This window comes from Hyla sarda, chromosome 4 (genome assembly GCF_029499605.1).
Source record: "Hyla sarda isolate aHylSar1 chromosome 4, aHylSar1.hap1, whole genome shotgun sequence".
NCBI classification, from domain to species: Eukaryota; Metazoa; Chordata; class Amphibia; order Anura; family Hylidae; genus Hyla; species Hyla sarda.
Genome location: NC_079192.1, coordinates 407,344,545 through 407,359,981, shown reverse-complemented (window position 1 = coordinate 407,359,981; position 15,437 = coordinate 407,344,545). Strand labels below are relative to the sequence as shown.

At 42.4% G+C, this 15,437-nt stretch overlaps 1 protein-coding gene across 5 annotated transcripts in view; it reads left to right on the top strand.

The window, feature by feature from the left end:
• The window catches only part of DENND2A (DENN domain containing 2A), a 150,402-nt gene that overhangs the window by 81,669 nt on the left and 53,296 nt on the right, over nt 1-15,437 (top strand). The gene's annotated exons all lie outside the window — the stretch shown is intronic.

Below are 15,437 nucleotides of genomic sequence, written 5' to 3'. Positions count from 1 at the left end.
TCACACGGGGGTGGAGCCGTGATGTCCCAATGCTCCGGCCCCCGTGATCGCCAGTAATCAGACCCGGAGTGAACATGCTCCGGGGACTGATTAGAACGGGGTGCTGCGTGCAAGATCACGGGGGTCCCCAGCAGCGGGACCCCCGCGATCAGGCATCTTATCCCCTATCCTTTGGATAAGGGGATAAGATGTCTTAGCGCTGGAGTACCCCTTTAAGACACGCCTATGTTTGTGTAAGCCAATCCCCTTTTTAAAATGCCTTCCTTCAGTGGGGTCTACACACCATCACAAATTTACCCCTACCCAATAAGTCAATCTATTGTAATTGCAGACACCTGGTGGCCAGAATTATAAATTAGAATTTATGTTAGTGTCAAAAAGGTGGAGCCAAGCTGTTCAAGTGCCACGTCTAGTTTCCTCCACCTCGGAGCCCCTACTTGACTGATGTTTATAGCTCTGTATGTCTACAAGGAGGTGCTGGGAAGTCAGAGCAAGCGAGGAGGTGTACCAGGCTGTGCCACATGAGCAGCTCGGCTCCGCCTCCTTGGTACTTGGCGGACCTGCGTCACCTGCATTAAAGTATCTATAAACAAGTGCCGTCACACAGAACGGGCAGCAATATCCATACAGCTACATAGTAGTGCCCACAGAGTAGTCCAAATATCATGTCAGTGTCCGGATAAGAGTACAGCCTTATAGCAGGGGGATCCGATTAATGACAACAACATAGTAGGGTTACTCAGTAACATCAGTGACATGACAGTGTCTGTACATTAGGAAAGCCACATAGCAGAGCCTGTAGAGTGGTTCCAGTGACATAGCAGAGCCTGTAGAGTGGTTCCAGTGACATAGCAGTGCCTGTAGAGTGGTTCCAGTGACATAGCAGTGCCTGTAGAGTGGTTCCAGTGACATAGCAGTGCCTGTAGAGTGGTTCCAGTGACATAGCAGTGCCTGTAGAGTGGTTCCAGTGACATAGCAGTGCCTGTAGAGTGGTTCCAGTGACAAAGCAGTGCCTGTAGAGTGGTTCCAGTGACATAGCAGTGCCTGTAGAGTGGTTCCAGTGACATAGCAGAGCCTGTAGAGTGGTTCCAGTGACATAGCAGTGCCTGTAGAGTGGTTCCAGTGACATAGCAGTGCCTGTAGAGTGGTTCCAGTGACATAGCAGTGCCTGTAGAGTGGTTCCAATGACATAGCAGAGCCTGTAGAGTGGTTCCAATGACATAGCAGTGCCTGTAGAGTGGTTCCAATGACATAGCAGTGCCTGTAGAGTGGTTCCAGTGACATAGCAGAGCCTGTAGAGTGGTTCCAGTGACATAGCAGAGCCTGTAGAGTGGTTCCAGTGACATAGCAGTGCCTGTAGAGTGGTTCCAGTGACATAGCAGTGTCTGTAGAGTGGTTCCAGTGACATAGCAATGCCTGTAGATTGGTTCCAGTGACATAGCAGTGTCTGTAGAGTGGTTCCAGTGACATAGCAGAGCCTGTAGAGTGGTTCCAGTGACATAGCAGTGCCTGTAGAGTGGTTCCAGTGACATAGCAATGCCTGTAGATTGGTTCCAGTGACATAGCAGTGTCTGTAGAGTGGTTCCAGTGACATAGCAGAGCCTGTAGAGTGGTTCCAGTGACATAGCAGTGCCTGTAGAGTGGTTCCAGTGACATAGCAGAGCCTGTAGAGTGGTTCCAATGACATAGCAGTGCCTGTAGAGTGGTTCCAATGACATAGCAGTGCCTGTAGAGTGGTTCCAATGACATAGCAGAGCCTGTAGAGTGGTTCCAGTGACATAGCAGAGCCTGTAGAGTGGTTCCAATGACATAGCAGTGCCTGTAGAGTGGTTCCAATGACATAGCAGTGCCTGTAGAGTGGTTCCAATGACATAGCAGAGCCTGTAGAGTGGTTCCAGTGACATAGCAGAGCCTGTAGAGTGGTTCCAATGACATAGCAGTGCCTATAGAGTGGTTCCAGTGACATAGCAGTGTCTATCCATTAGCACAGCCACATAGTAAAGCTTATAGAGTAGTGTCAGTGACATAGCAGTATCTATACAGCACTGGGGTCCTGGGTTCAAATCCCACCAAGGACAACATCTGCAAAGAGTTTGTCTGTTCTCTCCGTGCAAAGAGTTTGTATGTTCTCTCCGTGATTGCGTGGGTTTCCTCCAACACTTCAAAACATACTGATAGGTTTAGATTGTGAGCCCCAATGTGTGATAGATAGATAGATATATATATATATATCTATCTCTATCTGAGAGTTCAACATTAGCACAACCATATTGCAGAGCTTATAGAGTAGTGTCAGTGACATAGCAGTGTCTATACATTAGCACAGCCGTATAAGAGAGAGCTCATAGTGTCAAGCATATAGTAGTGTCAAGCTCACACAGTAGTGTCAGTGGCATAGCGGTATCTGTATATAACCACATTGCAGAACCCATAGTGTAAGTGACATAGTAGGGTATATAGATTAGTACAGATACATTGCAGTAGAGTTCATAGAGTAGTGCCAGGCATATAGTAGTATCTACACTTTATAAAACACAACCACAAGGTAATGATCTAGGCACCAACCCAATGCTGCACTGGGACTTGGATATATGGACACCTGGTCCGTACAGTCCCTGGGAGCCGTTCCTAATAACCTATTTGGTGCAATCACACAAATAGAAAACAGTAGACGTATGAAATCAAGTAAGAACTGCGGAGCACTCACCGGGTCTTTTCAATCAGGGGCTTCTTTATTGTAGCTTTGTACACACGGGTTACATGCAGGGGAGAGAGATGGTAAGGCCGCGGTGGGTATACAAGACGGCGATGGACCGTTTGCGCGCCGGAGCGCTTCGTCAGGCCGATGCTTTGAAGCATCGGCCTGACAAAGTGCTCCGGCACGCAAACGGTCCATCGGCGTCTTGTGCAGAGCAGCAAAGGTCATCAGCTCACCCCAGACACATCCAATGACCGCGCTCGGATAGGTGTGACCCAACACCGACAACAGTAGAAGAAGAGAGGATGAATCCAGCGCAGTCCTCGTGCAGTTTCTAAATTTATTGGAACACCAGTAGAAACATGATAAAAGTAACGCGTTTCAGCCACGTAACCTAGCCTTACTCATACAGATATACCTAGGTCACCTGGCTGAAACGCGTTACTTTTATCCTGTTTCTACTGGTGTTCCAATAAATGTTGAAATTGCACGAGGACTGCGCTGGATTCATCCTCTCTTTTCCTACCTATCCGGCGCGGTCATTGGATGTGTCTGGCGTGAGCTGATGAACTTTGTTGCTCTGAACAAGACGGCGATGGACCATTTGTGCACCGGAGCGCTTCGTCTGGCCGATGCTTCGAAGCATTGGTCTGACGAAGTGCTCCGGCGCGCAAACGGTCCATCGCCGTCTTGTATACCCCCGCGTCCTTACCATCTCTCTCCCCTGCATGTAACCCGTGTGTACGAAGCTACAATAAAGAAGCCCCTGATTGAAAAGACCCGGTGAGTGCTCCGCAGTTATTACTTGATTTCAGTATCTACACTTTAGCACAGCTGCAAAGCAGCGCTCACAGAGTATTGCCAGGCATATAGTAGTATCTACAATTTAGCACAGACACATAGAGCTCACAGAGTATTGCCAGGCATATAGTAGTATCTACAATTTAGCACAGCCACAAAGCAGAGCTCACAGAGTATTGCCAGGCATATAGTGTATCTACAATTTAGCACAGACACATAGAGCTCACAGAGTATTGCCAGGCATATAGTAGTATCTACAATTTAGCACAGCCACAAAGCAGAGCTCACAGAGTATTGACAGGCATATAGTGTATCTACAATTTAGCACAGCTCACAGAGTATTGCCAGGCATATAGTAGTATCTACAATTTAGCGCAGCCACATAGCAGAGTTCACAGAGTATTGCCAGGCATATAGTAGTATCTACAATTTAGCACAGCCACAAAGCAGAGCTCACAGAGTATTGACAGGCATATAGTGTATCTACAATTTAGCACAGCTCACAGAGTATTGCCAGGCATATAGTAGTATCTACAATTTAGCACAGACACATAGCAGAGTTCACAGAGTATTGCCAGGCATATAGTAGTATCTACAATTTAGCACAGCCACAAAGCAGAGCTCACAGAGTATTGACAGGCATATAGTGTATCTACAATTTAGCACAGCTCACAGAGTATTGCCAGGAATATAGTAGTATCTACAATTTAGCACAGACACATAGAGCTCACAGAGTATTGCCAGGCATATAGTAGTATCTACAATTTAGCACTGCCACAAAGCAGAGCTCACAGAGTATTGCCAGGCATATAGTGTATCTACAATTTAGCACAGCTCACAGAGTATTGCCAGGCATATAGTAGTATCTACAATTTAGCGCAGCCACATAGCAGAGTTCACAGAGTATTGCCAGGCATATAGTAGTATCTACAATTTAGCACAGCCACAAAGCAGAGCTCACAGAGTATTGACAGGCATATAGTGTATCTACAATTTAGCACAGCTCACAGAGTATTGCCAGGAATATAGTAGTATCTACAATTTAGCACAGACACATAGAGCTCACAGAGTATTGCCAGGCATATAGTAGTATCTACAATTTAGCACTGCCACAAAGCAGAGCTCACAGAGTATTGCCAGGCATATAGTGTATCTACAATTTAGCACAGCTCACAGAGTATTGCCAGGCATATAGTAGTATCTACAATTTAGCACAGACACATAGAGCTCACAGAGTATTGCCAGGCATATAGTAGTATCTACAATTTAGCACTGCCACAAAGCAGAGCTCACAGAGTATTGCCAGGCATATAGTGTATCTACAATTTAGCACAGCTCACAGAGTATTGCCAGGCATATAGTAGTATCTACAATTTAGCGCAGCCACATAGCACAGTTCACAGAGTATTGCCAGGCATATAGTAGTATCTACAATTTAGCACAGCCACAAAGCAGAGCTCACAGTGTATTGCCAGCCATATAGTGTATGTACAATTTAGCACAGCCACAAAGCAGAGCTCACAGAGTATTGCCAGGCACATATATAGTAGTATCTACAATTTAGCACAGCCATAAAGCAGAGCTCACAGAGTATTGCCAGGCATATAGTAGTATCTGCAATTTAGCACAGACACATAGAGCTCACAGAGTATTGCCAGGCATATAGTAGTATCTACAATTTAGCACAGCCACAAAGCAGAGCTCACAGAGTATTGCCAGGCATATAGTGTATCTACAATTTAGCACAGACACATAGAGCTCACAGAGTATTGCCAGGCATATAGTAGTATCTACAATTTAGCACAGCCACAAAGCAGAGCTCACAGAGTATTGACAGGCATATAGTGTATCTACAATTTAGCACAGCTCACAGAGTATTGCCAGGCATATAGTAGTATCTACAATTTAGCGCAGCCACATAGCAGAGTTCACAGAGTATTGCCAGGCATATAGTAGTATCTACAATTTAGCACAGCCACAAAGCAGAGCTCACAGAGTATTGACAGGCATATAGTGTATCTACAATTTAGCACAGCTCACAGAGTATTGCCAGGCATATAGTAGTATCTACAATTTAGCACAGACACATAGCAGAGTTCACAGAGTATTGCCAGGCATATAGTAGTATCTACAATTTAGCACAGCCACAAAGCAGAGCTCACAGAGTATTGACAGGCATATAGTGTATCTACAATTTAGCACAGCTCACAGAGTATTGCCAGGAATATAGTAGTATCTACAATTTAGCACAGACACATAGAGCTCACAGAGTATTGCCAGGCATATAGTAGTATCTACAATTTAGCACTGCCACAAAGCAGAGCTCACAGAGTATTGCCAGGCATATAGTGTATCTACAATTTAGCACAGCTCACAGAGTATTGCCAGGCATATAGTAGTATCTACAATTTAGCGCAGCCACATAGCAGAGTTCACAGAGTATTGCCAGGCATATAGTAGTATCTACAATTTAGCACAGCCACAAAGCAGAGCTCACAGAGTATTGACAGGCATATAGTGTATCTACAATTTAGCACAGCTCACAGAGTATTGCCAGGAATATAGTAGTATCTACAATTTAGCACAGACACATAGAGCTCACAGAGTATTGCCAGGCATATAGTAGTATCTACAATTTAGCACTGCCACAAAGCAGAGCTCACAGAGTATTGCCAGGCATATAGTGTATCTACAATTTAGCACAGCTCACAGAGTATTGCCAGGCATATAGTAGTATCTACAATTTAGCACAGACACATAGAGCTCACAGAGTATTGCCAGGCATATAGTAGTATCTACAATTTAGCACTGCCACAAAGCAGAGCTCACAGAGTATTGCCAGGCATATAGTGTATCTACAATTTAGCACAGCTCACAGAGTATTGCCAGGCATATAGTAGTATCTACAATTTAGCGCAGCCACATAGCACAGTTCACAGAGTATTGCCAGGCATATAGTAGTATCTACAATTTAGCACAGCCACAAAGCAGAGCTCACAGTGTATTGCCAGCCATATAGTGTATGTACAATTTAGCACAGCCACAAAGCAGAGCTCACAGAGTATTGCCAGGCACATATATAGTAGTATCTACAATTTAGCACAGCCATAAAGCAGAGCTCACAGAGTATTGCCAGGCATATAGTAGTATCTGCAATTTAGCACAGCCACAAAGCAGAGCTCACAGAGTATTGCCAGCCATATAGTGTAGGTACAATTTAGCACAGCCACAAAGCAGAGCTCACAGAGTATTGCCAGGCACATATATAGTAGTATCTACAATTTAGCACAGCCATAAAGCAGAGCTCACAGAGTATTGTCAGGCATATAGTAGTATCTACACTTTAGCACAGCCACAAAGCAGAGCTCACAGAGTATTGCCAGGCATATAGTAGTATCTACAATTTAGCACAGCCACATAGCAGAGCTCACAGAGTATTGCCAAGCATATAGTAGTATCTACAATTTAGCAGAGCTCACAGAGTATTTTCAGTGGCAAATCAGTATCTATACATAACCACATTGCAGAACCCATTGTGTAAGTGCCAGTGACATACAGTAGGGTATATAGATTAGTACAGATACATAGTAGAGCTCATAGAGTATTGCCAGCCATACTGTAGTACCTACACTTTAGCAGAGCTCACATAGTATTGCCAGTGAAATACTGCAGTAGCATCTACAGCAGTGGTCTTCTACCTGCGGACCTCCAGATGTTGCAAAACTACGACTCCCAACATGCCCGGACAGCCAACGGCTGTCCGGGCATGCCGGGAGTTGTAGTTTTGCAACATCTGGAGGTCCGCAGGTTGAAGACCACTGATCTACAGTATATATCAGTGCAACCACATAGCAGCACTCCTAGTTTAGTGCCAATCACAGAATAGTGTCTTTATCTCAGTATAGACATATAGATGGGCCCATAAGGCACCTTTACTACTATATAACTGTTCTATGGTATACACGTCACGCTACATACAGTATAATTACATAGTAACTCCTACACAACAACACAGTAGTGTCCATAGAAAAGAGCTTTATGCTGGTCCCGGAACTAGCTGTTCTCTTTTGCACTTGACGCGTGACTTTCCTGGTACTTTACTGAGAACAGCTTCAGTCCGGCGGATCATTCCCTGCATCCGCAGCTGTTCTGTAGAATTGCAGGAATTTCATTGTTTTGACCTTTTACTGATCTACAGAAATTCTTTTACCTGCTCCGTTCCACCTTTCAAGCCCTTACCCTGCAGGAACCTGCCGTCCACATGTGATAGAACCCGTCCCAGACCATAAATCATATATATATATATATATATATATATATATATATAAATATATATATATTCATTTATGGTCTCAGACATATGGGCCCTGGATTTACTACGATTGTTGTGTAGTTTCCTTTTGAGGGTTTTAATTCTCTACAATTTATTTTTAATTTTTCCATGATATTTACTAAGGTTTCCCTACATGCACCTTTCCCTAAATTTTTTTATTTTACACATGATCTGATCTGTGGGGTTTTCCTCAGCTGAAATCCACCACATCTTCGTAAATATGTTGGGTTGCACGTGTGAAAATGTCGGGGACACGCTCCTTTTCCTGACGACCGTGCCCATTTTTCGGGTTTTCTCAGGAAAATGGAGAGTTTTTCTGTTTTTGTTTTTGTTTTGTTTTTTTTTCATTTCTGGCGCAATGAGACACAATCTGGCGCACAACCCGACAAAACGTGGGGTTTAGAATAGTAAATCAGGGCCATGGTGTCAGTCTTTACTGCTTCACTGCGATCCTGGCATTGTATTCATGTTTTGTGTACTTTTATTATTTTATCGTGTGTGTGTGTGTGTGTAGATATATATTATATATATATATTATATATGTGTTTGTGTGTTTAAAAAAAATGTGTTTGTGTGTGTATATATATATATATATATATATATATATATATATACACATGATAAAATATTAGATTATTTAAAATCATAAAACATAAAAATATTATAATATTATTTTAAATAATCTAATATTTTATTTGTGTTAAAAAAAATTATATATATATATATATATATATATACACATGATAAAATATTAGATTTAAAATCATAAAACATAAAAATATTATAATATTATTTTAAATAATCTAATATTTTATTTGTGTTAAAAAAAAATATATATATATATATATACACATGATAAAATATTAGATTATTTAAAATCATAAAACATAAAAATATTATAATATTATTTTAAATAATCTAATATTTTATTTGTGTTAAAAAAAAATTATATATATATATATATATATATACATGATAAAATATTAGATTATTTAAAATCATAAAACATAAAAATATTATAATATTATTTTAAATAATCTAATATTTTATTTGTGTTAAAAAAAAAATATATATATATATACACATGATAAAATATTAGATTATTTAAAATAATATATAATTATTTTTTATTATATTAATATAATCATCTATAAATGCTAAAATAAAAAAATTAGATCAAACATGAATACAATGCCAGGATCACAGTGAAGACTGACACCAACTCAGGCAATAAAGTAGAGCTGTGTTACCCAGCCAGGGTGCCTCCAGCTGTTGCAAAACTAAAACTTCCAGCATGCCAGAGGCACCCTGGTTGGAAAACACTGGGGTAGAGAGAGAGTATGGACGAAAAGAAGTGCAGTATGCGCAAAAAATTTCAGCACAGACGGTGCATGACAAAAATGTGACATGCTGGGACTTGTGGTTCCTTAGGTCAGGTCAGGAGGTTACCGTGGCTGGAAGTCAGATGACAGCAAGCATGCATCCTGTTGTCTTCTAACATGCGCTGACTCAAATGTTCCATTATCGCGGCTAAAACGTGAAGCGGCTGCGAGTCTATAGGGGGAAGTGTTATCCGCAATACTATTCTATCTGGTTAAAAGATTATGCAAACGTTTTTAGCTACAACGAAATGCAGGTTCTGTAATAAATAGGCTTTAGGTGTCGATCCATTACTGATTTCTAGATCTCTGCTGGCTGGAAGTGAATGGAAACCTTCTCTCTTCCATCCAGAGACCGGGTCCTGCTCACACCGGCGTGGGAGTCATTTTAGGTATTGTATGCGCTCTGTGAATAGGACAAACTTCAGTCTGATAAACTTTTACTTTCACTGACAGCAAGCAGAGATCTTAGAAAGTAAATAGGGCTTTGTTCACAGGAAGTCTACACCCCGAACTGAGCCGCAGATACAGATGTAAACCTGGCCTTAGAAAGTTACCTTATTATTGGTAGCAGCGCTGCAAGGTATCGCAACGTTGTCCTATTCAAGTGCAGTACCTTGCGCCACCACTACCAATGATACCAGCAATGCCAGGACCGATTGGCGCCGGTGCCAGGAGTCTGATCTAATATTTATGGCTTATCCTGAGCATAAGGCATCACGTTTATAAGCCTGGATAACCTTCACATGTACCTCATCCACAATATTTTGCTACCCATTGACTTCAATGGGTCCACAGAAAATCCACAGTATTTGCAGATTTTCTGCTGACCCTCTGAGGTCAATACGTGGCATGATCCGCAACGGATTTCCCGCAGCATGAAATCCTCGGCAGATGTGATACATGTTAACGTACTCTTCGGGTCCGTTCACACAAGACAATTATGTGTGGATTTTCCGCAGCGTGTTTGCTGCAGAAAATCCGCAGCAGATTTGCTACCTTTGACTTCAAAAGTTCAGCATTGGGGGCGGACCCATTGAATGGGTAGCAAAATCAGCTGCAGCTTTTTCACGGGATGTAGAACCTTGGGGTAGGAACATGCATCGCAGATACGCTGCAGATTTTCTGTAGCAGAAAATGGGCCAAAGCCAGAAGGAAATCCAGCTGGAAGGGAGAAGTATAATAGTACCCTTGATATTTTCCCTTCCTTGGATCCACTTCTGCCTTCGACACATTTTCTGCTGCAGAAAATCTGCAGTGTCTCATTGTATGTTTCTACCATCAGGGTCTGTTCACATGGGTGAATTGAATTGCAAGAAAGCCTTTTTCCTGCTGGGATTTTGAATCCGGGCGGGCTCTCCACGGCAGATTTTTGGCAGTGGAATTTCCCGCTGCTGAAAATCTGCATCAGGTTACATTGAGCGGTCGTAGCAGTGCACGTAATGGCCACCGTATTTCTCCAGACGGATATTTCTTAGCGTAAATGCACTCTTTAGGGTAGGGTCACAAGTGCCGTATTTTTGCTGCATATTTTTTGCAGCAGAAAATATGGCACGTGTTACCCTATTCTTAGGAATTATTCACACGTATTTCGCTGGGGATTTGCTGCAGCTGATTTTGTCATTCATTCACCAGCAGAAAATCTGCAGCATATATATATATATATATATATATATATATATATATATATATATAAACATAGCCTAAAGGAGTGTTCCATTATCCCACAACATGACCATTGGGGGGATCTGACAACTGGGACCCCAATTGATCCCGATGGAGCAAAGCGCTGCGCACATACACGCCTAATGCTCCAATTTATTCTCTATAGAACTTCTGAATGTTGCCATTCTGAGTGCTGATCCGTGGAGGTGTCCACGATGAGGACTACACCAGTGGGGCTAATCTCTGGGGTCAGCAGGTCCATCCAGAGTCTCTGAGGCAGACAGGTGTTTGGCTGTCCAGGCATGCTGGGCATTGTAGATCTGCAAAATGGAAGGAAGCCTTGATTTACCTTTCATGATCAATGTGGATCCTCTGGAGGAGGCAGACAGGTGTTTGGCTGTCCAGGCATGTTGGGCATTGTAGATCTGAAAAAATGGAAGGAAGCCTTGATTTACCTTTCATGATCAGTGTGGATCCTCTGGAGGAGGCAGACAGGTGTTTGGCTGTCCAGGCATGCTGGGCATTGTAGATCTGCAAAAAGGGAAGGAAGCCTTGATTTACCTTTTCATGATCAGTGTGGATCCTCTGGAGGAGGCAGACAGGTGTTGAAGTTTTGCAACATCTGGAGGGCTGCAGTTTGAGACCACTGGACTACACAGTTCAGACGACTATTCCTCTGTCCTTTCAGAGTTTACATTATTAAGTGAATTAGTCATATGCAAATACAAGTTCGCCCCTTCTCGGATAGATTCAGCCCCATAGAGGGGCTAATCTCTGGGGTCAGCAGGGTCAGCAGGTCCATTCAGAGTCGCTGACCCCTCCCACCCATTGTTACCACTATCACTGGCAGCCCTGTAACAGGGTAAATACAGCGCTTTCTGACAACAGATGGGAAGCCACAGGTTACCCAACCTAGGGCTAACAGGATGCAGACCAGAGCCCTCCCCTCCCCCTCCTTCCATTACAAATAATATTAACCCTTGGCCCTCCCCGCTGGTTTTCCCTACCTGTCGAGCTCTCACTTCCTGATCAGGTGACATTCACAGACGAGCCTCTGCATGAGACGCACCATGGCGAGAAAGAAAGGTGAGCTGCTAAACTAGTAGGGTTTTGTTTAGGTTTTTTTTTTTTTACATTTTTATTTATTTATCTATTCATTTTCCACGGGGGGTCGGCTTTACCAGCAGCATCCTGACACTGTGTGTTCTATTCGTGCCTGTCTTGTTGATCGGGTTGCTAACTGCTCGTAACTTTTTTGACAAATCGAAAGTTCAGCTAAAAGTTGAAAAAAGGGAAACAAAAGTTTTTTTTTTTTTAGTTTTTTCCATAAAAGAGCGTGACCTCTGGGGGGGGGGGGGGGGTGTCAGATGAGATTGGGGAATTGGCACATTGCAAAAAAGACATTGATGTGAGTTTTTTCATGTTTTGTTTTTTATTTTTTGTCGTTGCTTCGTCGCCCCCTGTGTAATTATGCATTGTGTATAGGAATTAGTTATGGCGCCTGCATATACTGGCGAGATCAGAGTGGCTTTCTGCTGTTGTAGACAAGCTCCTGCAGTCCTATAAGGCAGTGTTTCCCAACTAGGGTGCCTCCAGCTGTGGCAAAACTACAATTCCCAGCATGCCCGGACAGCCTTCGGCTGTCCGGGCATGCTGGGAGTTGTAGTTTTGCCACAGCTGGAGGCACCCTAGTTGGGAAACGCTCCTATAAGGTGTCACTTGGCCACTAGGTGGCCGCAGTAGGGTTGTCTACTTGGAACGTCCCTTGTCCACTTTTGGATAATTGTTAAAGGGGTACTCCACTGGAAAACAATTTATTTTAAATCAGCTGGTGCCAAAAAGTTAAACAGATTTGTAAATTACTTCTCTTAAAAAAAAAAAAAAAAACATCTCAACCCTTCCAGTACTTATTAGCTGCTGTATAATACACAGGAAGTTCTTTTCTATTTTGAATTTCCTTTCTGCCTGACCACAAGTGCTCTCTGCTGACACCCCTGTCCATGTCAGGAACATGGAAAGAGAAGTCAGCAGAGAGCACTGTTGTCAGACAGAAAAGAACAACTCAACTTCAACAGCTGATAAGTACTGGAAGGATTAAAGGGGTACTCCACTGGAAAACATTTTCTTTTCAATCAGCTGGTGTTAGAAAGTTAAATAGATTTGTAAGTTACTTCTATAAAAAAAAAAAAATCCCAATCCTTCCAGTACTTATTAGCTGCTGTATAATACACAGGAAGTTCTTTTCTATTTTGAATTTCCTTTCTGCCTGACCACAAGTGCTCTCTGCTGACACCTCTGTCCACGTCAGGAACATAGACAGAGAAGTCAGCAGATAGCGCTGTTGTCAGACAGAAAAGAACAACTCAACTTCAACAGCTGATAAGTACAGAAAGGATTAAAGGGGTACTCCACTAGAAAACATTTTCTTTTAAATCAACTGGTGCCAGAAAGTTAAATAGATTTGCAAATTACTTCTCTTTAAAAAATCCCAATCCTTCCAGTACTGTATAATACACAGGAAGTTCTTTTCTTTTTGAATTTCCTTTCTGCCTGACCACAGTGCTCTCTGCTGACACCTCTGTCCACTTCAGGAACTGTCCAGAGCAGGAGCAAATCCCCATAGCAAACCAATTTTGCTCTAGACAGTTCCTGATGTGGACAGAGGTGTCAGCAGAGAGCACTTGTGGTCAGGCAGAAAGGAAATTCAAAAAGAAAAAGAACTTCCTGTGTATTATACAGCAGCTAATAAGTACTGGAAGGATTGGGATTTTTTTAATAGAAGTCATTTGCAAATCTGTTTAACTTTCTGGCAACAGTTGATTTAAAAGAAAATATTTTCCAGTGGAGTACCCCTTTAAAGGGGTTCTCCACTTCAATAAAGAAGTGAGATCCAGGTTTGGTCACCAGGTGCCTGCATTGTGCCTTATGAAGTGGGGGTCGACAGCTCCCGAAAAAAACCTTCAAAAGGGGGTTGTCCACGTCAGAAGATAGCGGAAGGCAGGAGACCCGGATGTGTCTCCAGGTGTCCCTATTGTGCATTCCTACAATGTTTGTCCACCTTGAACACTTGTTACAGGAGCCGGCCACTAGGAATAGTCCTTAAAGGGGTATTCCATGGAAAAAAACACTTGTTTTTTCATATCAACTGGCTCCAGAAAGTTTAAATATATTTGTAAACTACTTCTATTGAGAAATCTTAAAGGGCTACTTCACTGGAAAATATTTTCTTTTAAATCAACTGCTGCCAGAAAGTTAAACAGATTTGCAAATTACTTCTATTAAAAAAAAAAATCCCAATCCTTCCAGTACTACTTAGCAGCTGTATAATACACAGGAAGTTCTTTTGAATTCTTTTTGAATTTCCTTTCTGCCTGACCACAGTGCTCTCTGCTGACACCTCTGTCCATGTCAGGAACTGTCCAGAGCAAAAGAGGTTTGCTATGGGGATTTGCTCCTGCTCTGGACAGTTCCTTACATGGACAGAGGTGTCAGCAGAGAGCACTTGTGGTCAGGCAGAAAGGAAATTCAAAAAGAAAAGAACTTCCTTTGTATTATACAGCAGCTAAGTACTGGAAGGATTGGGATTTTTTAATAGAAGTAACTTACAAATCTATTTAACTTTCTAACACCAGCTGATTTAAAAGAAAATGTTTTCCAGTGGAGTACACCTTTAATCCTTCCAGTACTTATCAGCTGTTGAAGTTGAGTGGTTCTTTTCTGTCTGACCACAGTGCTCTCTGCTGACTCCTCTGTCCATGTTAAGGAACTGTCCAGAGCAGGAACAAATCCCCATAGTAAACATCTCCTGCTCTGGACAGTTCCTGAGACAGACAGAAGTGTCAGCAGAGAGCACTGTTGTCAGACAGAAAAGATACTTTTTTTACACATTTCTGCTGTGATATTTTGAAAATATGTAAAAAATTTGGCATTTTTACTGTGCATTTGCAGTATATTAGCACCATTTTGCTGGGATTTCGGGAAGATTGCCACAAAAATGCCACGTTGTAGGGAAGGTGTATTATTACTATATATCCTGATCCCATACAGATAGCAGCAGTATACAGATAGAGCTGGACAGGAGGTGTATAACTACTATATATCCTGATCACATAAAGATAGCAGCAGTATACGGATAGAGCTGTAGGGGAGGTGTATACTATATATACTGATCCAATAGAGATAGCAACAGTATACAGATAGAGCTGGAGGGGAGGAGACTGTGAGTTGCCAGGTGGCATCTAATAGGTGATGAAGTCATCCTGTAATTCACAGGAAGTCAGCTGACCCAGGACCAGACAAAATCAACACAGTGATTTTTCTGTTGGTCAGACTGGTGATCACATGACCCATTTACAGTACACATGGATGCAGCTGTGCTGTATTAAAACAGATGGTGCTGTAGGACTAGTGATGGTGAGTGTGTATGATATGGGAAATAAAACCCCTGGAGTGCTTCTTTAAAATGTGAAATCTAGATGTGTTGCTGGGTGGCTGTAGACAGTCTTCTTAAAGGGGTTGTCCGCTTTTAGAAGTTCTTTAAAGGGGTTGGTCAAAGTATGCA